Genomic DNA, 24,076 nt, shown 5'->3' on the forward strand with positions numbered 1-24,076 from the left:
TGCAGCATCCACAGTCGGATGAGGCCCCGTTGGCTCCTGCCTTTGCTGCCTGCTCTTCCCTGCCCACCTTTGGCAGCCTTCCCTCACCTTCCCCCTCCCCGCAGAAAGGTGGGATGTGGCGGGCGAGCGGCAGTGACCGATGAGCAGGGCTGATGGTCTGTATGGAGATGCTGAAAGGGGTCGCGACTCTCTAAGTGCTCGTCAGGATGAAGGATGATGAGACACTTCCCTCCTGTCCCGCTGCTAATGATGCTCTGGCAGCCAGGGTTGACGGGGCTTTTAGTTTCTTTTCCCTCTGTTAGTTCTCTCCCTGTTTATTTGTTTAATTAAGTTATTTGCTTTAGGTTTCTCCCTGCTCCATCCTCTGCCTGCCTCCTCTCTGGCTTCTGCAGCTATTTGTGCTGGATCCCGAGCAGTTACCACTCTGAAAATTTAATTAGGTGCTTGGATGGAACCTGGAACCTGGAATTGTGTCCGTGAGAGCTCCATAGCCGCTTGGCTCTTCCCTTGGGATTCAAGGCCACTTTGGGGTTTGTTTTTTCCCTGCTCTATTGGAGAAATAATGTTGCTCTTTTAAGCCCCTGCCTTTTGTGCCTGTTTTATTTTCCCCTATCACCGAACAATAGGACTTGTCCTGCCGTTATCCATTACGTGAGAGCGCATTATGAGAGCTCAGCGTGCGCGGGGGGCTGGAGGAAGGGAAGCAGTGGTACCATGGGCAGAGCTGAGGCTCCAGCCCCCCAGCAGCCCCATCCATTGCTCCTGATTAAAAGGTGGCCCCAAACAGTGAGGAAACCGCATCAGCCCCCGCTTCATTGTCTCTCAATGAGTACATGCTCAACGAAGCGCAAGTACCGCCTTTCCTCAGCATTAGCACATAAAGGCTTGGAAGTGTGAGCAGCCACCAATAAATTACTCCCCAAATTGACAGTTTGGGCTTTTTTTCCTCTTCCTGTAAAACAAGCAAAAACGATGCCAGGCTCTTCCTTACCGCTCCCTTTTATTTTGTTGTAAAGGATCAGACACAGGGGCTCCAGCGTGAATAAACTCAGATTTATGTCCCCATCAGCCGGATCCTTAAACTTCGCCAGTACTTAAAACGTACACGTTTTAACTTGAAAAATCACCAGGTTTGTCTAAAGGAAGGCTTCTCCCATAAACCAGGAAACTCATTTGAAGGGAGAAATTCTCCACCGAAGCGAACCCAGGCACTCATAAAAAAGTTAAACCAGGCATAAAGGGAAATGTCAGCTCTGGGGGAGAGCCAGATGTCTCTCTTTTTTTTTCTCCTTTTTCATATTTTTATAACCTAGATCAGATTATAGGAGAATATATGAATGTCTCGGGCAGGGAGGGGGATGCAGCAGGAGGAGGATTGCACTTCCAGCCTTTAACTTGGTGTAATGTGGAGCGCTCGACAAAGAAAAACAGTTTTTCATTTCTAAATAAAGCACTTGCGAGTGACACGTTTATTGCTGGCAAAGAATTACTCAAATAAGAGACATTGTCAGCTATTTATTTTAAAAGCTTTTTTTCTTTTTTTTTTTTTTTTTAGTTAGTTTGGGAAAAAGGAGATATCAAAAGCCCTTTCCATTCTGCTCAGTATTCCTTTAAAAGCTTTAAAATACAGTGGATTTTCCGGTCCGAAGTTGCCTTTCTGGTGCTCCCAGGGCTCTGGGGTGGGGGCCTTGTGGGGAGCTGGGGTGCAGAGCTCCCATCCCAGCTATGGGTCATGCAGGGGATTTGCTGGATGATGCTGGATCGTGCTCTTGCTATTCCACTGCATTATGGCATTATGCATTATGGCATTTTTCAGGTTCCCAGCATGATGTGGATGGTCAGAATGGGTTGAAACGGGTGGGTGCTGAGCTGCTGAACCCCGACATAGCTCAAAAGCAGCCCTGTGCCTATTGCTACCCAAGGCAGTGCATTGCTGCCCGCGCTTCGGTGCGGCGGAGGCCGGCAGTGCTCCACCAGCAGCTTCCAGGAGGGAAGAGAAATGGAGACCCCGAGGGCTGGGAGCGCAACAACCTGTAACTAGCACAGCGCAGGAGCCGAGCCAAGCGCTGCACGCTGGGACCTGATGATAGCAAATGCACAGGGGCTCGTGGCTCCATTTATCCAGAGCACAGTGAGTCCCCGGAGCTGCCGCTGGAATGTGCCTCCACTTTGTGTCTGGAGGAGCAGGAGTGAAGAAGGCAAGGAGAGGAAAGGGCAGGGATGCAGTGGGCTGGGGCCGTCTGGGTCCATGCTGATGTTCTTCACCCTCGGCTTGCCCTCCCCTCTCCCTCTAAATCCAAATACCCTCTACTTCATCTGTGCCGTTTTCTATTTGTCCTTCCATTGGCTTTTCATCTCAGTTACTTTCTTTTCCCCACAGATTATTCCATTTCTCCTGCCTTCTCCCGTTTCTGTTCCTTTCACTCTATAATTGGATCGTTTGCTGTTTATAGGAAGGATGAGAAACAAAAGGTATTGACAACCCAAGCATCCAAAATTATATGTCAAGCTCAAAAAAAGGAGATGAAAAGAAAATCTGATCCTCTTTCTTTGCATTCTGATTTCTGAATCCACAGAGCTCATTAGTTTCCTGTGTTCAGGGCTTTTTCTCTGTGTGTGTAAACTAGAAATCTGCTTTTAGGAAGAGCTGTAGCCGGTTGAGTCCAGAGGCTGGGGATTGATGACAGACAACAGTGTCGAAGGCTGTGGTAACTGCTCAGCATTAAACCAAGAGCTTTATGTTCAGGCCCAACACTTTTCACACTGGCCCTTGGCAAAGATGGTCAGCTATTCTCTGGACAAAAATGAGTGGGGTTTTAATGTGGATTACTTGCAGCGAGTGGCTCCCAGCTACTCCGTGGCTGCAATTCCAGACTTCCAGCTCTGTGTGCTGAGAACCGGAGTCTCTGCTGTTCCTGCCAAGCTTGGGATTCAGCAGCTCCGGCTCCAGAGCATCACTTCTGTTGCTGAAGCTCTTGCTGGCACCACGGCCAGGGCGCTCGGAGGCAGGGACCGAAGGCTCTGTTCGGGTCAGCCTGCCAGCGTTTGACCGAGCTCAGAGCAATTACTGCTGGCAGGAGCCCAAGCCATCCATCTCGGTGAATTTCCCTCCGGGGGCTGCCCCGTTAGTAGCAAATAACTAATTATTGCTGTCAGCTTTAATAAAAAAACATTAGTTGAAAGATATTTCCCCCCTGTAACTTCCCGGCGCTGTATAAATTACCGGAGTCAAAACTAACTTCTAAATTGAGTAATTCCAGCCATTTGTCAGCCTCCAAGAACTGCTTTAATTAGTGCTGGTTAATAAAGTGTTTAGGTAATTAGCAGAACACTTGTCCTGCCTCTGCTTTCTTTTCCTTCTCTTGCCTATGACAACTCAAAATCATTAATTGGCATCCGGGCTTCAAGAGTTATTGGCCTTTTCTAGTTTCCACTCTTCCTTTGTATTAAGGTCTCGGTGAGAGCGATTAATGGTTACTCATGGAAGTCATCTCCGCTGATGGAGTTCTGAGAGCTCTCCCTCCTCTTCCGGGCTGCTTTTCCCAGCACGGGCAGCAGGAGCACACTGGCTCCCGGGGGACGGATCAAAAGCAGCCACAGCAGCTGATACCCAGCGGGGAGCCGGGAGGATGCGCTCAGGGGGCCTCTCCTGTCTGCAGCGAACGTGGCGCTGTCAGCAAGGCACCTTCGTGGGGCTCCTCCTGGGCCAGGGGGGCTGGAGCTTCGCTTCCATCCCAGAAACCTGTCACTGCACCAGAGATCAGCGTCTGAACGTGCTGCTGTGCAGGGAGGCGGGCCATGATGGGCGCTGCTGCACCATCCTCTTCACCCTCTCATCTTGCCCTGGTCCTGAATGCTGCCCATGCCCATGACCTGCCTCTGGAGCAAACCGCGCCAGTGTGCGGCTTCCACAGGGTAGAACCTGTCCTGTTCACCTGACCAGACAATTGCGACCCTCAGCAGCCAAATGACTGTGACTGAGAGCACTGGAGGGGACCACAGGAATCGGGGTGGTGGTGAAGGAGTTAAGGGCAGCCCTGCCTGGTGCAGAAGCACAGCTGTTGGCTGTGAGTGGGGATTTGCAGAGGCTGTGAGGAATTAGGGCCTTCCAAGGCTATAAAAGGGCTGATGGTGGGGGCCCTGGGGCTTTGTGTGCTGGAGAGGGGACAGGAGCAGAGATGAAGGATGGTGGGTGAGCACAGGGCAGTAAGCCCAGGAGGTAAGTGTGGTGTCAGGCACAACGGTGGGGCTCTTCAGTGCTCACTGGGTCCGGGCTCCTGTCAGGGTTTGTGTCTTGTGCTGTGGGAAGCTCTCCTCTGCTCCTGAAACAGCTTCTTCGGCCTCTCTGCGACTGGCGCTCCCACAGCTCACTTGGTAGGCAGCTGAAAACTGCTGGATTCGTTGGGTTTGCTTGCTAAATAGAGCTGTTTGACAGATGCTCATGCTTCACATTTTAAATACTCGAGGATTAGTTAGTCTAGAAGTTATCCTTCGGGAAAGATCCTCACTCTCTGGAGTTAAAAAACAGCAGGACTCGAGCTTGGCTCTGCTATGCTGGAGGGATATCCCATTGCCATTGCGCAGCCCAAGGGGATGTGAAGCTCTGCAAAGAGTCCTGGCCAGGACAGGGCTCAACTTTCAGCCCCCATCTCAGTTGAGCAACACACGAAGACCTCTCCCTGGGAAGTAAACCCAGCATTTTCCTGTCCTTTAACCCACAGTGATGTGTCACTGATCAGTGCAGTTGGTTCTCATAGCTCCCCAGGTGGATTTGGGAGAGCAACGAGTTGAACATAAAAATCCCTTTATTATTGCCATTCTGCTTTTATATACCCATCAAGCTTTCATATTTAATCTCCTACATCACAATAGCTGATCATTTTTAACATTTGACATTGATAAAGTGCCCGCTGCTATTATTCTGACATACTATAAAACATTACACCCATTTGCAATAGAAAAGGCAAAGAATCAATACTCAGCCCCATTTTCCAGCATGGCAGTAAATCACAGGGAGCCTAACAAATTGTTTTAAACCTAAGCACCTTCAGAACCAATAAAGAACCCAACTGATCCCTGTCCATTGTCATACCTGTCACACATCTTCTCTGTTAAATGGGCACCTGGGTGTTCATCCCAAAACAGCCAGCCCATCGCCTTGGTCCCATGGGGGAAGTTCTTGGGGGTGCAGCTGGGAGTATGTGTTGTGGATGTACCATGAGTTCCTTTGGGCAGCTGGCTGGGGTGTGTGGGGATGCTCTACAATCTACCTCTGGTGAAGGATGCTGAATGAGACGCATGCTTCGCCCAGTGCTGCAAAGCAAATTGCTGCTCCTGACCCGGCTGCAGGGTCAGCCCTGTCTGTGGGTGTTGCAGAAATGATCCCACATTGTTTGCTTCGTGATGTGTCTGTTGGTGGAGGGCAGTGACCTTGCTGTGTGTGAGGGTGTCTGCATTGTCGCCGATGCTATGAGCTGTGTGCATCCCTGGGCAGCCCCCTTGTATCCGTCCTCTCCTGCTGCATGGTGGGTTTTTAGTCATGGGAAGGTACAGGGAACAAAAAGCAGGGGCATGAGTTTTCCATCCGAGATGAGGTGTGCGCAGTTTATAAGTGGTTTTGGCACGTCTGCTGTCAAATAGCTCCTTGATAACATGGTTTACCTGGGCTGACTGATCTACAGGGACCTGGCTCCCAGACCTCAAGCATGACATTTTAAATGTGTCTTCATTGCATTTGTAAGGGATTAAATGAACGTGTTTTGACAAGATTGATCATATGGAGGTTCGGGTGATTTCTCTTTGTGGCTTCAATCTATAGCTTGTAGAACTGGCAGAATATTATTGTGTCTCATTAAAATAATGCATGGCTGGTGGGTGCTGCTGCACACAGGAAACAAATGGTCAGGGAGTTCCCTCTGTTGAGGCTGCCCCACAGAGGTGATGGCAGCATCACCTCCCATGTCAGTGCCCTGGAGGTGTTCCCTTGGTCCCAAGTTAGATGTGTATTTAAGCCATGCTCTGTGGAAGGATGCTTTGAGCTGACTCGTGCCGTTAACACTGGCTGGGAGGAGGAGGCCCACTCCAATCCTCTGTTCCTGTGCATACTCATATCTTCAGCCATAATGTTCCTGTTATTCTCACCATTCCAAGAGGGGGCTGTGTGGTGCCACGTGCTGGTGCTGTGGGGGTACCCCAGTGGTCTGGTTTGGTCTTTCAGACCCTCATCCTGCAAAATGTGCTGCAGCTTTGGGCACTGAGCCTGGATGGCAGGATGGGGTTTTCCCTGTGGGATGGGAGGGTTTTGCTGTTCACACTCTCGGTTTCAACTTCATTAGCCTTGTGGCTGCTGCCCGCCATAGCCGTAGGGGAAAGAGAAGGGAAAAACCATCTTTAAAATCAGACAAATGTCTTGAAGTCCAGAAGCCCTGGGAGATCCTCAGTGGCCTCCTCCTGCTCTAGAGATACTCGAGCCTTGCAGCTCCTTTGGCAAAAGGAGTGGTAAATCACTGTCATCCTCCTTACGGAGGCAGGGAATCACAACGTGCTGCCTCAGCACAGCAGCAGCATGGGGGTCTCCGGACCCCCTTGGGGTTTGTGGCCTTTGTTAAGGTGTTGCATGGAGAGGCCACTTCAAGGCCTTGGATGCTGTGCTGGACATCTGCCCATCCACATGGCTTTCAGCCCAGCACAACTGCAGTCAGCTTCTGAACTGTTTCCTGTGCAGTTGCTGCCAGTGGGACCATTGGGAATGGAGCAGGAGCATGGAAAGACAAGTGTGTTTGCTCACTGGCTGAAGGCAGAGTCACCAAAAGGCTTTGCAGGGCTGGGCTGGTCCCAGTTCATCCCACACCGCTCGGGTTTTCCTCTCTTGCTAAGTCACAGCCGTTTGTGATGCTGCTCTTCAGCACACAGCTGAATGGAAGTAGGAGAGGACTTTTTCTCTCTGCTGTTCTCAGTTTATAGACACAACTTAACTCCTTCCTGCTTGGGTCCAGGCTTAGGAAGCCATTACCCTTGGACAGCAGGTGAAGGCAGCAATCTTCTAGGTGTTCGCTGGCAATTTGCATTGCTGCGTTATGCATGGGGCAGAAAACACGGGAGTAAAGCACAAGGAGCAGGAAATCATTGTGGTGTTTTTAATCTGGAAGGCGAGATCGAAGTGCTGTTTGTAGGTTGTCTTTAATGGTCCCTCAATTGGTAATTAGTGTTATATTATCACATATCTTTGATAGAATATTGATGCTGTTGGCAGAGATATAATCCCAGTGTCAAGAGCAATTCCACTCTGTCCAGTGTGTTGTTATTACAGCAGAGCTGGTAGCAAGGCTTGTCTGGTGCACCTCCAATCGCTTACATGTAGTGCTTCACCACAGGACATCACAGAAACACAGGGTAATGACTTGCTTTGGGGGCAGGAGCTGCCAGCTCATCCCCACTGATCCAGACATGCAGGAATAGGGGCAGAGCATCCCTCGTGGTACAGCACAGTCAGGCCTCAGCTCTTTATCCAAGCACCTTCAGTTTCCATTTGAAAGCACATGAAGCAATAATAAATACCAAGCCAGGAAAGTTAATCTCCATCCACAGCATGGTAATAAATGGGAACTTTAACAAAAAATCAATGCTGAGCTGTTCATTCCCGAGTCCCCGTGGGGCTGGATTCAGGCATGGTGGGGTGCTGCGGCCAGCCCCTTCCCTTGGGGTGGTGTCCCTGTGGTGCTGGGGAGCTGCACATCCTGGGAGCCTATTCCTCTTCTGGAGCCCGGCAGGTCTCGTTTATTGATGGGCATCAGGCCCTGGATTTATTCAGCTGAGTTCATTTTACATCTTGCACCCCGGGACCATAAGAACTGTTTAATGAATCATATCCCGGCTCTTCCCGATGCGCGCAGGCACGGCTCAGGAAGATAACACAGTGCTCCCGCAATCGCCTCTCAAGCGACAGCAAAGGGAAACGGGGATCGATACTTCCCCTGTTATCTCCACCCACCAAGGATCATGCTGCTGTCCCTCCTTCCCCTCGAGCCCTCCTCTCCTCTCGCTCCCGTCAAGGATTTCTCAGCCATCCTTCAAGGGCACAGGCAGCATCCTTCAGCCTGGCTGAGGGCAGCGGTGCCCTGTCTGGAGTGTTGGGAAGGGAACCTTTAACGCCCGGCTTCTCCCCAGCCCACAGACGTGCAGCGAGATCCCTGATGGAAGCCAGCCTTGGTCCCTCCCCTGGGGTGGCCCCTCCGTCGCCCCTCGCTGGGGTGGCACTCGCAGCTCTGAGGGATGTGCTTGCTGGAAGAGTGTTGCATCCCAGCGGAGCGATGCTGTGCGTGTTCCCGGTACAGCGTAATGTCAAATATCAATCATGCACGATAAACACAGTCTGAAGGCAAAGGACGCTTCAGAAGAACAAGAGAGAGGAATTTCGGAGCTAATTTGGAGCCCTGGTTCCCCCAGAGCAGGATGGGACCAGAGAGGGGACCCCCACCAGTGGTTTCTGTGCAAGCTCAGCGCCTTTCGTTTCCCCTGGGATGAGAGAGTTTTGTTACTGCAGAAGCCATTGTACCGAGGTAGCCATAACCCACATCCCACGCTCAAGACTGCTACAAGCATCCCAAACCCTGTAAGCTTCTGGATTGGTAAAATCACTTCTGGGAAGCCTTTGAGGACAGGGAGAACTTCTCTTTCCATAGCACCTTAAAGGTCCTTGTGGGACTCTTGGTCTGGCTCTCCCTTGTCCCCCCGCTTCCTTCCACCAAGGGGAGCTGCAAACCCATCTCAGAAGGGAAGACGGTTCAAGCTTTGGGCTCCTGCTCTGGATTCCTCCAGGATAATCCCAGCAGCCATGGCTGCCTTGCCTCGGCAGTGGCTCCAGCCTGGCTCTCCCGTTGGATCCAGCATTCTCAGCTCCTTCACTCGTGAGCCCTGATTTAAAAACGACCCATGGATGCCTCCTCCGATGCATCAAGCCGCCTTAAACAACCTTGTGCTGGAGCAGGCACGGTAAATGTGCTGGGGCTCCGCTGCTTCCATTTCCGTGTCTCCCTGATTGATTCCTTTTTTCCCTTTCAGTGCCTTCAGCCTCAATTAAGTAAAATGGCTTAGTATGAGCCTGCATTACAGTCATAGTCCCATTGACATTTACACTTGAGCATGGTTTTTTTAAGCACCCTACTCTACGGGAACCTTTAAATAGCCTTGTTTCCATTTTGTTGCGTGTCAGTGCTGATGACAAGGTACAAAACTCTCCAGGAGATGAGCAAGGAGGCACGAGCTGCAGAACCCGCTCCTCTTTCTGCACACACAAGCTTTCTACAAGGCTCGGACGGATAAAGCCTGAGCTCCATGGATATGAAAGAGAAAGCTGATGAAAACAGATCCCGACTCTGCAGGCTGGAAGCACTGATGCTGTTGCCCAGCACACATGGGGCACAAGCCATGGCAGTGTGTGGCATGCTGGCTGCCTGCTGCTGGAGGGATGCAGTGCAGCACAGCATCCCATTCCCATTGACTCCCAGCTGGGTCTAGAGCTCTTGGGAAAATTAATCCGTAGTCTTTAAACCAGTCCTGGAGCAGGGATATGGTGGATGGGAGCCACTAACGAGCGATTTCTGCTTCCAAACGCTCCCAGTGCGTTCCAAAGCCTGGATGTATTTAACTTTAAGCAAGATACCAGCAATCAGAACTCTCTTCTTTGCAGCCACAAAAGCATCTGCAGCGAGGTCTCCCGGATGGTGATGGCGCTGCACATTAGCATGTATTTTCTGGAGAGCTGAACCATCATAAGGCTGGCCTTGAAAGCTATTCCGAGTATTTACAGCTTCTATGAGGCCCCCCGGGAGAGAAGGATCTTACACTGCTGCAGACAGCGCTTGGGACAGCCGTGGTGAGCATTCCATTTAGGAGCAGTTGTGCCTCCATGGAGCTGGGTTCTGTAAGCACTCGCTCCCACCACTGGTTACTTCCCCTGGTTCTCCCTTGCCCTGGCTGGGGCTTGCAGCAGAAGGGGCTCTGGTGGCGCAGGCAGAGGATGAAGGGTTTGGGCAGGGAAAGGGCTGTGGCAGGTGGAAAGCTTTGGGGATGGAAGCGACATCTCCCTGCAGATACCTCACTGGAAATAAGAAGGGGAGGGCGAGACATCAGGGGGGCAAAGCAGCTGCATTGTCTGTCAGCATCGTGCTGCTTGCAGTTTTCCAGGAGGCACTGGTGGGTTTCTGAGTCTACCTGAACGTGTGTGTCGCGTCCTATTACCCCATCCTCAGGATCCCGTAACCATGTCAACCAGAAGGGAAGGCAAGGAAAGCAAGCAAAAAGAAAGGGAAGACTCAGCCTGAAACCCACTGTCTTTTGGATTATGTGAAGCACACGAGTACCTGATCCAGCTCTCTAAATTACAGGGTGTTACAGCTTTCTGTTTATAGTGGGATGTCACAAGTTGTAACGATCTGCTATATCATTACAGGAGCAGATGCCAAACTTAGATCTCTCCGTGTTTATAAAAAGCTTCTCTCTTGCTGTAGCGCTGCGGAGGGCTTCGGAGCTCCCTGGCAAGTTGGGAGGACAGGGATCGTGTTTGCCTGGGGGCACGTGTGAGTGCAAACACAGCCGGGAATGAATGTGGTGACACAGGGGCAGGGGTTGCCGGGATACCCACCCCGTCCAGGAGTGATGTTAAATTACGGCTGCATCGCCATTGTCCTCAATTGATCGTCGTGTTTCTGTTAAGAACCTCAGCACAGAGCAGAAACCATCCATTCCGGTCCTAGTGCCTGTAAGTGCGTGAGGATGGCAAGCAGGGAGGCTCTGATCAGACAGCTCACACCAGATATAACAGGCAGAAAATCCCTGCCGAGTAGATAACATTGAACTGGTAACAACAGCCGTGGAGATGAACAGCCTGGAGCCTGGCCTCGGCTTTGCTGCTGCCTTACCCTGAACCCTGGAGTCTCCAGGCAGTGATTTGAGTGGGACAACCTGGAAAGAGCAGCGGTCCCATCCCTGTGCTACTCCATGGGCATCCCCTGGACAGCCCCTACTGCTGGCTCAGGTGAGCAGAGGAGGGTCTGCCCGTTGCTCAGGGGGCTCATGGTGTTATTCCCGGTGCGGATGCTGCATCCAGCACCCCACATCTCCAGGGCAAGTGATGGTGGAGACTCCTGACAACAGCAGCATCATTCCCTGCATGAAATAACCCGAGAGGAGCAGCAAGCAGAGAGCCTCTTTGCAGGCATTTGCCCAAAAAAATGTGTGCCTGAATAGCAAGAGAAATAAGAGAATTGCTGGAGCTGGTCTGCGGGGCACAGCAGTGGGAGCGGCATGTTTTATTCAGTGAGGAGCAGCTGCAGTACCTGGAGCAGAAATTCAGCTTGTTGAGGACTAATCTGGGCAGATCACTGAAGCTTTGGAGAGTCTAAACAGCCAGAGAGCAGATCTCTTTGTTGCAAGATGCTTCTGCAGAGGGGGTCAACCGCCCGCCTTCCCCCTGCATGGTGGGACTCCAGTGCCAAGCCCCCCCCCAGAACGAACCCCAAGCTTTGCTCTTGCCAAGCTGCTTGTACAGCTCCCAGTCCTCATCCGCAGCCCCTCTCGGCTCCTCGGCTGCTGCTCCATGTCCTGGGTGAGCATCCCGGGTGTGTTTGAGCCTGCAGCCTGCCCCTGCTGCTTGAGGTCAGACAGGCGAGGTCGTGACAGGTTTTTATTCTCCTTTCTTCCGTGTGCCGGCGTTGGAAGAAGTGAGTCAAATCCCTCCTGCTCAGGGCAAAGAGCAACGTTTGCAAGGACAAAAGCCTGGCCAATGCAGTTCCTCACGTGCCTGGAACACGAGGCGCTGGGGCAGGAGAGAGGCAGGAGAGCATCCCCAGTGCCAAAGCCGCTGCATCACTTTATCCAGTGGTTATTCAAGGTCTGTGGTGCTTTTTGCTTGGCCAAGTCGAAGGGCTCTGTCCTCAGTATTTCACATCAAGCACACAACTGAGCCTGGAGTTTCTCCTCACGCTTTTGACTTGACTTCTTCTGGTTTTAGGCTACCTTTACACTGATCAGCCCCCAGCATTCCCAATCCACACATCCCAGCACAGCTCATGGTGGATGCTGGCCATAGCCAGACCTCTGGGATCACATTAGGGCTGTTGTGTGAAGGCCCCTCATCCCTGGCAGGATGCCCTGTCCGGCAGAGAGGGCCTGGCCGGTGCTCTTGGGAAATGGCTCCAGCCTGGAGAATGATTTAGGGGAGACAATTTAGAAGTCAGGATGATGAATGTGTGCGACTTCTCCGGCATGCCGGAGGGGATAAATCAAGGCGGAATGGGGAAGCAGGGCATAAATCCAGAGGGTGTCTGTACAGGGCTGGCGTGGAGGAAGGCAAGGCTCAGCCTGGGCGGCCCCTGCTGCATTCATACCACTGGCTAAGGCTGCTGCTGGTGAGGATGAGGAGGGTTCCATGTGTGCAGAGGTTCCACTCACCCAGGGCACACAGCATTGCCCAGTCGGATCCTCTCCCATGGCATCCCGATGTGGGCGCATGAGGTTACATTATCTGCAAGGGAAGGATCCAGGAGTTGTCCTGGAGCCCCTTGCAGAAAGCCAGGCATAATTTGTGAAGATGAAGGAAGCAGAAGGTCTGTGTGTCTGCGGGAGGAGAGAAGCGGGGGGGAAAGGCAGATTTTATTACAGAAATTTGCCAGAGAGACTCTTTAATAATGTAATTCATCTTTCTGTCAAACACGTCACATTAGTGCAGTGAAAAGGAACTTTGAGAAGATGAATTAAGACTTAAATACATTAAAATGACTTAAGAAATATTTAAATGCAATACAATTTATTTTCTGTGTAGGCTTGTTTCATGCCCAAGTGTCTCTGCCACTTCAGAGGCCAGTCCAAAGCCTGTGAAGTAGGCGTGCAGCTCTGCATAAGCAATGCCACTTCCAATAGCAAGGAGACTTGAATCGGTGCCCAGGTACAGGATGGGGGCTGACTGTGCCGCAGGAGCCAGACCCCTTCCTCCCCACATCCGCCTCTGCTCTGGCTCTGGAGGGGCGATGTGAGAGGGGAGAGGAAAGGAAGGAAGAGCAGAGCCTGGAGCTGCTGCTTGCTCTGCAGTGGTGGGACTAAAAATAGCTCGGTGGAGGCTTTCTGCTGGTGGGTGCTGGGTGCCCGCTCCTCCCGGCGCTGGGGCAGAGCGCTCCCTGCTCCCCCTGTTTGTCTGCCTCGTGGCCGGGCCTTCGGGTGGCTGAGTTTGTTCCTGCTCCTCAACCCAAAGTGCTTCACGAGAGAGAAGCCGCAGGAAGATGCTGGGAGTCATTCAGCTGCTAGGAAATAAGAAGCGGGAGGGATGCTGGAGCACAGAGCGTGGTGAATGCGGCTGCAAGAATTGAACTTTCCCTGCCACAGAGCGTGCTCTGAAAGCGTTCCATTATCTCCCCGCGCCCATAGAAATGGCTGGAATTGCTTCCCAAAGTCTTTAAAGGAGCTCTGTGTAAAAGGCACGCGGCTGCTCTGTGGCAGAGGAAATTAAACCCTCAACAGCAGCTTGTCTGTGTGCACTGGGAGGGAAGGGTTCATCTGGAAGCATCCTGCTTTCCATCGGCTCTCCCTGCATGGGGCAAAAGTGGCATAGCTTTGCTCGGGAGGAAGGGTGTAGAGGACACCCACCCTCAGCGAAGGAAGAGCACACGAGGCAGAAGCTCCCTGTTGTACCGGTGTGGGAGAGCACGGGATTGCTCAGGGATGGAGAGCACTGGCAGGAGCACGTGTCCTGACCCGGCACGCCGTCAGGTGCAGGCTCAGCATCTGCCTGAGGTCACCAAGTTAAACAGAGCTGGATTTAAACAGGAGCTGCCTAATTTGGGATCAATAGCAGCATTTGTAAGCGTGCACAGGAGGCAGAGGGCTAATCAGCCGATGGCTGCCGAGGTCGAAGGGTTCCCCCTGCAGCAACAAGCTGGCTCTGGGAGCGGGCACGGCTTCATCTCCTCCTGGAGCAGGGCACAGCGCCCTGCAAGGGCGAAGCGGCAGCCTGGACCGCTCACCAGGCCTGTGTAATTACACTGAGCATGTGGCATCCATGACTTGAAGCCACCACGGCCTGGAAGGGGATGGCTCCAATGGAGCCATTTGGGCTGCCTGGTGGAGGGACGTTCCCCCTGTGCTTGGGCTCCATTCCCAGGACATGTTTTTCTGCTGGCCTCCCCATCCCTGACGCTCAGCCGATGGGAGCGCGGGGAGGTTTCACTGCTGCAGAAGCACACAGCAGTGTGCTTGGTCTGGGTGACCTTCCCCTGGCAGTAAACTACCCTTCTTGAGAGTCCTCCCCCTGCAAGCATCCACCACCATCGGCTTAACTGGGGCAAGAAGCTTTTGCTCTACAAATAACATCGTTAGAGCAAACTAGTTTGCTATGATCACAATCCTCCAGTTATGAAACCGCAGGTGCGGTGGCTCCAGCTTTGTTTCCTTGCCTGTTACTGGGCACTCTCATCATTATACCGTGCAGAAATCCCTCAGAGTTATTCCAGCATATAATACATGTCAAAATGCAGTGAGACCCCATTGCCATGCTGCGTGTGTATTTATGGAGCATCATCCCGGGGCACAGGAGAGCCAGTGCAGGGTGAAGGCATGCAAACAGGACTCCTCTGCACCGTCAGCCTGCCCCGCTTTCCCACCTCCATCTCATCTTCAGACATCACCTCCTGCTGAAACACAAACTGATGAGCTCCCCGATGTGACAAATAACTGGTGTATAATTGGTGTAAGTTGTCAGAGCGTTCCGGCGCGCTCCCGGTTGGATGTGCTGCAGTCATCCTGCATTTTAGACTCCCCTGATCTCGAGTCCTGTCTCCGCAGGATTTACAAGCAGGATCTGAGCACACGTACATGCACAAACATGCTCGGGAAGAGAGCGAGAGCTCACGCTTGTCTTTCTCATCCTAATCAGGAGGCGTTATCCTTCCCCAGCCCGAACCGTGTGGAACTGGGGCCATCGTGACATCGCCTACCAAGGTGATGGCACTGCAAGGCATCCTGCTGGCTTTGGGTCTGTTTCCCGGAATGTGATCTGATGTTTAGAGGAAAACCAGCAGATTAGAGACTGTTGGAAGTAAGGGATGTCAGGGAGCAGAGATGGTGCTTTCCAAGGGCTCTCGGGGCTGCAGGGACCCGGGGCTCCTCACTCCGTGCCTCCTTCTGGTCTAAGCCTCTCTCTGCCTCTTTTGCTCTGCAGAAACCCATTACTGCCTGTGATGGATTTTCGGTGAACCTCAGATAAGTTTTCCCCTTTGCCTTTATTTTATGTCCTCTGCAGGGTTTCAGGAGCTTTAGAATCTTTTGCTTCCCTTTCCTAGGACGTGTTTTACGAGGTTTTAATTACTCTTGTTTATTGTTATCGTGCTTTAACTGCCTGCTGGGTCCCTCCGAGCCCGTGAGGGAGCAATTTATAACTAATAGTGCTTTTATCATTACGATTATTCCCCAGCTTCCCTGGATTCTCCGCGCCTCCCCTTTGCCCCTTCCCTCTTTTACAGGCCTTTCTGTTAAGTTCCTTCCTCTCATAAGTTAAACCCGCCGAACCCTCTTGGCTTTGTTTCCACTCGACTTTAAATGCTCTTTCTTCCTGCTTCCAGTGAGGTGCTTGGAAGTGTAACTGTGCTGGAGGAGTTACTGCTGCGTGTAGCCCTGCAGCGACGCAGCAACCAGCCTCAGGCACCACCGTGGACCGCGACCACGCTAACCCCAAGGAGCTGGGATGGATCACGGTGCATCACGGCGCTGCCGCAGCAGTGACTGGCTGTGAGCAGGGGTGAGAGCTGCAGAGCACTGCAGGCTCCTGGCCTTGCCTTGCTTTGTGTCTGGGTGATGGTGAAGTGGGCATTGCCCGGTGTGCCGGGCAGGCAGAGGTATGTGAGTGAAGCTGCTGCTGCACCCGGGAGTCACAATGGTGGTGCCTGGGTGGCTGGTTCATCTCTCCTGTGTGCTCGCTCGCAATGGCTCTCTCTGCTAATGAGCTTGCTGGCAGGAGCAACTGCATGGACAGCACTTTTGCAGGCACTGCCTGATAGAAATGAAGTTTTAGCTCATAAAAACAAGGGCTGTTGACCGAACCTGCGCTACATGCACCAGCCATGGGATGTACAGCCGGGACTGAGGTCCCTGTGGGGGCTTGGCCAAGCGGTGACTGGGATGCGCGCAGCAGAAAACATGAACTTTTATTCCCTCACAACCAGAGGAGGGAAATGGAGGCAAGACGTGGGCTGGTGTTTGTTAGGTACCATGTGCCGGGCTCTGCTGTTCCTGTATTGGAGCACCCACCTGCAACTGGCACCGCATTCCCAAGAGCATCTTCACTCCCCCCCAAGCCCAGGTCTCGCCTCTGGCAGCTCTAATGAGGGGGAAGCAAATCCAGGCTGGCAAACAAGTGTCTGTTGCACCTCTCGCTGCAAAGAGATTGTTAGAGCCGGATTAAATGGGTTTAAGGAAAACGTCCTCGGGATTGGAGCTACAAATGGCTTTTTGATCAAAACAACAGCGTTCATTTTGAAACCCCAAACTGTTTCATTAAACATGTTCGGGCTTTGTTTGTTTGTGTCAGAAGCGAGAGGTTTGAAAATGGAAAACTCTTCAGCGTTGTTCTGTCTCGGGCTTCCAACGAGGAAGCGAAGGCGCTGCAAAGGCGATGGGCAAGAATAAGAACAATTAACAATTTATTTCCTGGGGGGGAAAGGAGCGCTGAGAGCGATCGGGAAGAAGTCCACGGGTCTATTTTCAGGCAAACTTCTCTTGGCTTGAAAGGTAGGAGCCGGCATCTGGTGTGAATAGAATCGCGCAGGGTCCTTTTGTGTCGTTTGAAGCTGGAGAGCGGAGCCCGCCCGGGATGCAGAGAGGCTTTACTGACACCTGACATTTGAGGCAATCTGCCCTTTTCCAAAGGCAAACGCCTCAGAAGTGTTTTCATGAGCGGTGGCGATAATCAGGCTGCAATCCCAGCTCCCTGAAATCAATGGGATCCTTTGCAGCTGCCGTAATGGGGCCGCTGTCTGGTGCTGACTTCAGCCAGGGGCAAGTAATTCAGGAGGGGAGCAGCCCCTCTGCCTGTGCCCAACACATGTGGGACGCAGCCTCCCTTTAGCACCAGGGGGTTCTCCGGGGGTGGGGATTCTGAGCACCATTGGTGAAAATGCAGCATCTTTCATGCAGACAGGCAGCGATTGTGTTTCATGCAGCAGGAATTGCCTTGCAGGGAGGGGAGGTCAATGCCCACCATGACTGGATAGAAATCTCTGTCTTCTACCAGGTGAGTCCTCTGGTTGTCATCCCATTTCCACAGGAGGACAATCTGCAGAGCATAAGGTCGCTCTCAGCTCCAGTTCAAGCGAGAGGGATGAAGAGGAGCTGTATGGCAGGGCTGTGCTGCGCTGTGATCCCAGCCCAGGCTGATGCCTGGGGCAGCTTGGCTGGCAGCACTCATGCAACGACCACCGCTGCCAGCGCATCCCCAAGCCTGGCACTGGGGGGACTGGAGGCACAGTCAGCCGGATCCTGCTAAAGGTGGAGATCCGTGTAAAGCGCGGCAAAACCGAGCTTCCCTTTGCTAAGCGAAGCAGCTGGTTCAACTAATTAAATGTTAAAAATTCCAGCAAGACGAGCGTACCAGAAAACAAACAGGCTCGGCAGCCAGGACGGGAAGACTTGGAAAGGATCCGCGCGCTTCCCTGCCTCTCCCATATGTGTCTGTGTAGACGCTGGCACCTGTGCAGCCATGTGTTCGCACGCCGTGTTTACGGGCTCCAGCGAGCGTGTTTCCATATGGATCCGTGCAGGTCAGAGCTGCGGGGCTCTGCACCCCCATGCCACTCGTGCCCGCGGCCCCCCGCGTGTCTGGCATAGAGCTCTGTGTGTCCCTGCCGGGAGGCAGCTCCATCACTCCTTAGGTAAAGGCTTGGGGGAGGAGGGTAAATATTTGTTAGCAGTGGTTTTGCAAATTGCCACTTTGCGGGGAGGAAATAAGAGCCATCCATTTGTGCTGGCGCTATTAAAGATTTTCTATAAAGTGCCTACATTTCCAGTGCTGCTGAATGGATTTCACTGCAGCAAACTGCTAGGACAGAGAGGCACAGCGGAGGGAAATATCATATACAATGATTCACAAACACATAAAAATACCCTGCCCAGCTTGTCTCTTCTCCCACTGCACAACAAACACCTTGTGACTCATTCTTGAATGTATGGATGTGTTTGAAAATGGAAGTTAGATTTGAACATTATTCATTAAGACCTGGGATTAGTTCACTCCTCCAGTTAGCTCCTAAAAGCCAGCATGCCAAGTCAGGCTAAAACACATTTGAAGGCTGTCTTGGTCACGAGGCAGGTCTAACAGCCACCGTCCTTTTCTACATCAATGTTTCTGCATTCAGGTTAAAAAAAGGAAGAAGAGCTTAATTCCCTGCTCCTTGAATCGAATTAATCAGATAACTGAAGGTAGGTGGAAAGTAAAAATCAACGTTTTTCTTGGCAGGCATATCTAACTGGAAGGGCCGGAGCTCTCTCTGCAAGGAACAAGCTCACAATGTGTAGGAGATAAAGAGAGGGGATGGAGGGCATCAGTGGAGTGACAGCGCTCCAACGCCTCGCCACTGGCAGTGGCAAACATCCAGGTATGAGTACGGAGCCAGGAGGTGATTTACGGTCACACACTGATGCAGCCCTGCTCACAAACACGTTAACTCCCACCAGGAAGAAGCGCTAATGAATGTTCCAGCAGCTCCTCTGCTGCCTGTCGCATGTGAAGATGCTGCCGAGCACCACCGGACGCTGCAGTCAGAGCACAGGTTGGGACCAGCACCCTGTGATGATGAGAGCTGTTTCCCCAACCCGGGGAGCCCTGTGTTTGACAGCAGACACGTAAGCACCTTCTCACGGGAGCACAGGCGCACTGGAGAGGAGCAGGGCATGGGGCATGGCTCAAAGGACACGCATCACGCAGCAAAACCAGCTCAAAGCAGGCGCGGGGTAGCTCACAGCCTCAACATCTGAATTCCAGGCAAGCTTGGAGCTGGCACTGCGGTTATGTGTGAGGCTGCTGCAGCCTCTCCTGCCTCTGCCAGCGGGGAGAAACAGCACAGCTGTGCTTACTGCTGCTCCGAGGTATATTTAGTCTCGTTTAATGACAGCACGGGGCAGTTTGATACAAACATATGGACGATGCGACTGCATTTCGACAATCGCTCAGCTAAGCGGTTGCCGCACTTACCTTTCAAATGCCCAATTCAGGCACAGCTGTCCTAGGAGCGCCGCCGAGGTTCCTATTAGCAATGCTCTGCCCGTAGGAGATGCCCTCAAAGGTTAGGTTTCTCCAGGCTATCAGCAGAAGCAATACCACGCGAGTGAGCACCTAACGGGAGGCGGGAAGGAGCCAGCATTGCGATGCTCAGGGTGTCGGGCGCTCGCTGCCAGCCAGCTGAACGAGCTCCAGGCCACGGCAGCAGCTCCCCTGCATAATTTCACAGGACCAATACCTTTGTGAGCAGCGCAAGCTGCTCGTGGGCAAAGAATCAAAATTCATAGAATAAATTACACGCACTAAATTATTTGCCCAGCTTTGTTGATTATCTGCAGTTAAAAAGTTGGAGAGAGCTGAGCTCCTCCATGCATAAACACCAGGCAGATACCTGTGGTTAGGAGGTGCCAGGGTCTGGAAAGAGGAGAGGAGAAATTCCAGCCCCTGCTGCCCTCAGGCAGCCCCGAGGTCAGGATGGGCACAGCCCCATCATCAGGCCAATGTGGTAACGGCACGGCAGGGATTACTCCGGTGTTCTTGGCCCGCTGCAGTTTGATGGTGATGCTCCTGGGCGTGAGAGGGATTTACTGTTTGCTAACGGAATGAAACGGGGTTTATGATGTTATCTGTATGTTATAGAGCATTTAATGGCATAAATACAGTTCGGTGTGAGCATCGGAGCAAGCACGTGGATTGCTGTGTGCTGCTTTTCCAGCCCTAATCCCGAAGAATAGCTCCAGTCCTGCAGCGGAGCTTGCAGCAGACCTGTGGGAGCAAGGCAGGGATTTGGGAGATGCTGGACTTGGATTTCTTTGTTTCCATTTCAGCTGCGAGAGCATGGATGCTCCGGCAAAGACTGGGGGAAGCAGTGATTTGTAGTTAGAATCCGCTGATACATAAAGACTGTGAGGATGATGCCGAATATCCAGGTAATTCTCCAAGCCCCGTGGAAGACACCTGAGGTGGTTTTGGTCCCATCAGGAGCATGCAGACCAAGCCTTGGTGGCCCTGTGCATGCTCATGGGGGGTCCTGCTCCTCGTGCTCCTGGCCGCATGCTGACGCTCTCCGCCAAGGGAAGGAAGCATGCGGTGGGTCAGTGCATTGAAGGTCTCTGATTGAACCCGGTGATGAATCGCAACTTGATGACTTCCTCTACATCAATGGAGCTGAACTGGCTTGGGGAAACTGTTTGATTTAAGAAGAATAGGCCTAATTTTGGAAGTGCTTCACACCCATCAATCTAAGTGAAATTCATTTATCTGAGGCACAGCTGATACGTCTCCCATTTACATAGCACCAAGTGCCTCACAATCCTTGCTAGATTCAAGCTCACAGCAGGGGAAAGGGGCAGCACTGCTAGCCCCTTTGCACAGGCTGAAAAGAGATTTGCGGTGCGATGGGAGTCAATCCATCACTCTGCCCCACACCCAGGAGTGGCATCCACCTCCCAGGAATGCCGAGGCTCTGAGCAAGAGCAAAGTGGCTGTATGCGCATTCTGGTGTGATGTACACAGGGGAATGGACAGCAGGAGCCTTCAGAGCATTTTCCATCACCCATCTAACAGGGTTTTATGAAGTGTTTGCAATAGTGTCTCCAAGGCAGGGTTGAAGGCAGAGTGGGAATCACAGTGGAATCTGATGGAAGAGGTATTTAGAGGGAAGAGACATATGGCGTCTTAAATAAAAGAACCTACTCAGTGGTTAATCTCCACTTGAAAAACATCCAGGACAGGCTCGTCCATCTACCATTGCACACCCTGCCATGCAGCCTGCTGTCCAAAGGCACAGACACTGCCGCTAACACCACGTCTCTTCCCTGCCACTGCCTACAGCCCCTTCCGAACTGTGTACTGGATTGAGACCTCCCTTAAATGCCAGGAAGGAAATTCCTGGGAGCCCACGGCCTGGAGGGTTTGAGGGAACTGAAGCTCATTCCTCAGCTCTCACTGGGTCCTGCCAACCCGAGCCAGCAGATGGAGGCAGGGAGGATGGAGACCCTCAGCATCATCAGCATCCTTTATGGACCTTTATGGCCCTTGGTGGTCCGAAAGCAGAAGGAGGCAGGAAAAACAAGTGGCTCCTTCCCGCAACTCTCCATGGGCACTTAGGACAATGATGAAATGCTCGGGCAATCGCACGGTGTTTATTTAATGCCAGCACTATCCCAGCCGCTTTATAAACAAGCATGAGTAATGGGAGAGCGGGGGGGCAAAAGTTGCTCCCTCTTCCTCTCAGATCTTCTGAGTGAGCACTTCTGCCGTGATTTATCCTTCTTGCAACCTTATTGACTCACTGGGGATGTAAATCAAGCAACCCAACATTTTACCCGGAATTCCAGTTATTTATGTAGAGATTGAAAGGGTATAATTACAGCTGCTAAATACGGCCTGGCAGAGAGGAGAGATACAGGTGTCCATCTTCTTGGAGGTTAAGGATGGAAAAGTCCATGCTTGGCTCCCTGCCCATCCCTGCAGATCGGAGGCTTCGAGCGTTTCACTGCTCTGCTGGCGTGGAGGATGGGCTGACGTGGTTGGAGTTTGGCAACCAGTGCATGGATCTGCTGGAAAGGACCTGGCAGTGGTGCTCTCCCTATTTTCCATCTCATATGTCCGCCCTGTTCTGGGAAGAGATCCAGGGCGGACAGTTTGGTGAGTGCTACCTGTGGTTCCCTTCATGTCTCCTCCAGGAGCTGGTGTTTCTCGGAAGGGGATGCTGTGCCACGCGCTCGCTGCTGTAAAACGAGCGGATCTTTTCCCTCCTGGTCTGCTTCATCCCCACTTCGTCTTTCTTGTCCCATATGGAAGCTCGCATGGCCAGGAGTGGTGGTGGGCAGGCAGCAGGAGCTGGCAGGCAGGTGGCCCACGCCGCTCCCGTCCGTGTGCCGGGGGGCCAGCACATTAAAGTGAAACTGTTCCGTGCTCGAAGGGATTTCTGCGGTGGCTGGGATGGTGGGAAGGAGATTAACGGCACTGCTTCCCCCCGGCACCGGCTTGACTGGCAGTTTGGGTAAAGAAGAGCCCACTCTAAGCGCTCCCAGGGGTCCTGGGAGGAGCTCATTATGTCTAGACTGGCGGTAGCCGGCAGTTCTGCTTTGTGGGCTGTGAAACTAATGTTTATCCACCACTCAGTTAGAGTCAGAGCTATTTAAGGAGCCCGGGGTATTAAGCAGGAGGAAGTGCATTACCCAGCGTGCTACTGAGGCAGAGCTTGGTGAGGAGGATGGGAGCAGGACCCTGTCCCGACATGAGGGGTCTGCAGGGTGTCCCATCCCACCGGTGCTGCAGCAGGGCTTATTCTCTGATGCACACTGTCAGCTCCAGGCGGCTCTATCTGTCTCCTCTGTAAGTTGCCATGTACTTTAACAGCATCTCCCTGATCCCTTGGAATCCCAGTTTTTCCCACTGCTCCCAGTCATCCCCTCCTCCCTTTCCCTCCCTTCCTCCAGCAGCTGTAGAGCCGGCAGCAGCCCCTGTGCCTGTAGAGGCTGGGGGTACCACGGCAGCACCCAGGGTACCTGAGCACCCTACGGCAGGGCCAGCACCAGGATGGAGCCCTATCCCTGTGTGAGGTCCCTGGTGCGGCCCTGGGGCCACCACACGTTCCTCCAAGGCGCCCTTCAGAGGCCCAGCAGGAAAGGCATCTAAAATTCATAAATGTCAAGGAGGGAAGGAAGTGAGGACAACTAAATATAGATACCCAACCACCTCCTTTAGGGCTCCAGGAGCAGCGTGACTGACGCAGCCTAAAAGCCTCCCTGGGCTTGAGCCTGGCAAAGCGATTCAGGGCAGCCTGGCGACAGGGACCCCATCATTTTGCATGGGCAGGCAGCTGCTGTGCACCCACAAACCCATCCTCGTCCACTCCCATGTGTCCTGCTCTTTGTCCTGAGGGTCTCTTGCAAAGAGGACTTCAGAGCTAGACCCTGTTGTCTGTCAGCGTTGCCGTGAATGCTGCTGATGGGCTCTCTTGGTGGAGTGGGGCTGTCAGTGGGTCTCAGGCATTGCTCACAGCAGCTGGAGACCGGGGCTGCATCAGCCCTGGGAAGATGGAAGTGAAAACCTCTCTGATATTCCAGAGCTGAGATCTCTCTCTCTCTGTTCCACAGGAAACGTTACTGTTTACTTCTGCGTCCACTTAAGAGGAACAAAACTTGGTCCTGAAACATCGGGGCTCCCTACGGAAAGGAGATGCTGCATATTGGCATAGCAGAAATAGCTGAGACCCGAAAAGCAGCCTGGGGTTGTCAGTCTTCAGTGTCTGCTTTAATTATTACTCTGGGGGGACTTCCTCAGAGATTGTATTTCCACAGTGATAACTGTTATCACTTTATTTTATAGCCTCAGCTATTTGCAAGCCCGGAATGAGCCTGCTCGGTGTCACGAGGGGTTTCCAGGACACGTTCAAGACCAGGCAGCACCGATTGTCACCAGTTTACAAGGAGCACGATGCTGTCCCCAGCGCCTGCATCCTGTCCAGGATCCCCTGACCTGTGCTCGTGAAGGACAAACACCAAGGACCAGGCATCCTGGGGGCTTCGTGCTTGGCTGCGGGGCCAGGGCAGCATCCGGGAGCTGCAGGGCTCCTCTCCATTGCCAGCAGGATGCGGCCCTGGTTAGTTATGTGCCGAGCGAGTGAGGAAACGGGATGCTGGGGACAGCTCCCTGCAAGGCTCAGTCCGCGTCTCCTCGGCCCCATAATTTTGGTTGGGAAGTTTTATCTTTTTAATTTGTTACATATCACACATCCTCTGATTAATTATTGCTTCTCTGCAGGGAGGACTAGAGTTTATAGAGCAATATAGCATTAGTGTTAGCTTT

General features: G+C 52.6%; 1 long non-coding RNA gene across 1 annotated transcript; it reads left to right on the forward strand.

Moving 5' to 3' along the window:
* The first annotated feature begins 4,154 nt into the window (after positions 1-4,154).
* LOC136023132 (uncharacterized) lies at positions 4,155-12,819 on the forward strand. The gene is made up of 2 exons (XR_010616486.1): positions 4,155-4,219; positions 7,893-12,819. It is a non-coding gene; the product is annotated as an uncharacterized LOC136023132 (long non-coding RNA).
* The last annotated feature ends 11,257 nt before the right edge of the window (positions 12,820-24,076 follow it).

Source organism: Lathamus discolor, chromosome 17 (assembly GCF_037157495.1).
Source record: "Lathamus discolor isolate bLatDis1 chromosome 17, bLatDis1.hap1, whole genome shotgun sequence".
Lineage (NCBI taxonomy): Eukaryota > Metazoa > Chordata > Aves > Psittaciformes > Psittacidae > Lathamus > Lathamus discolor.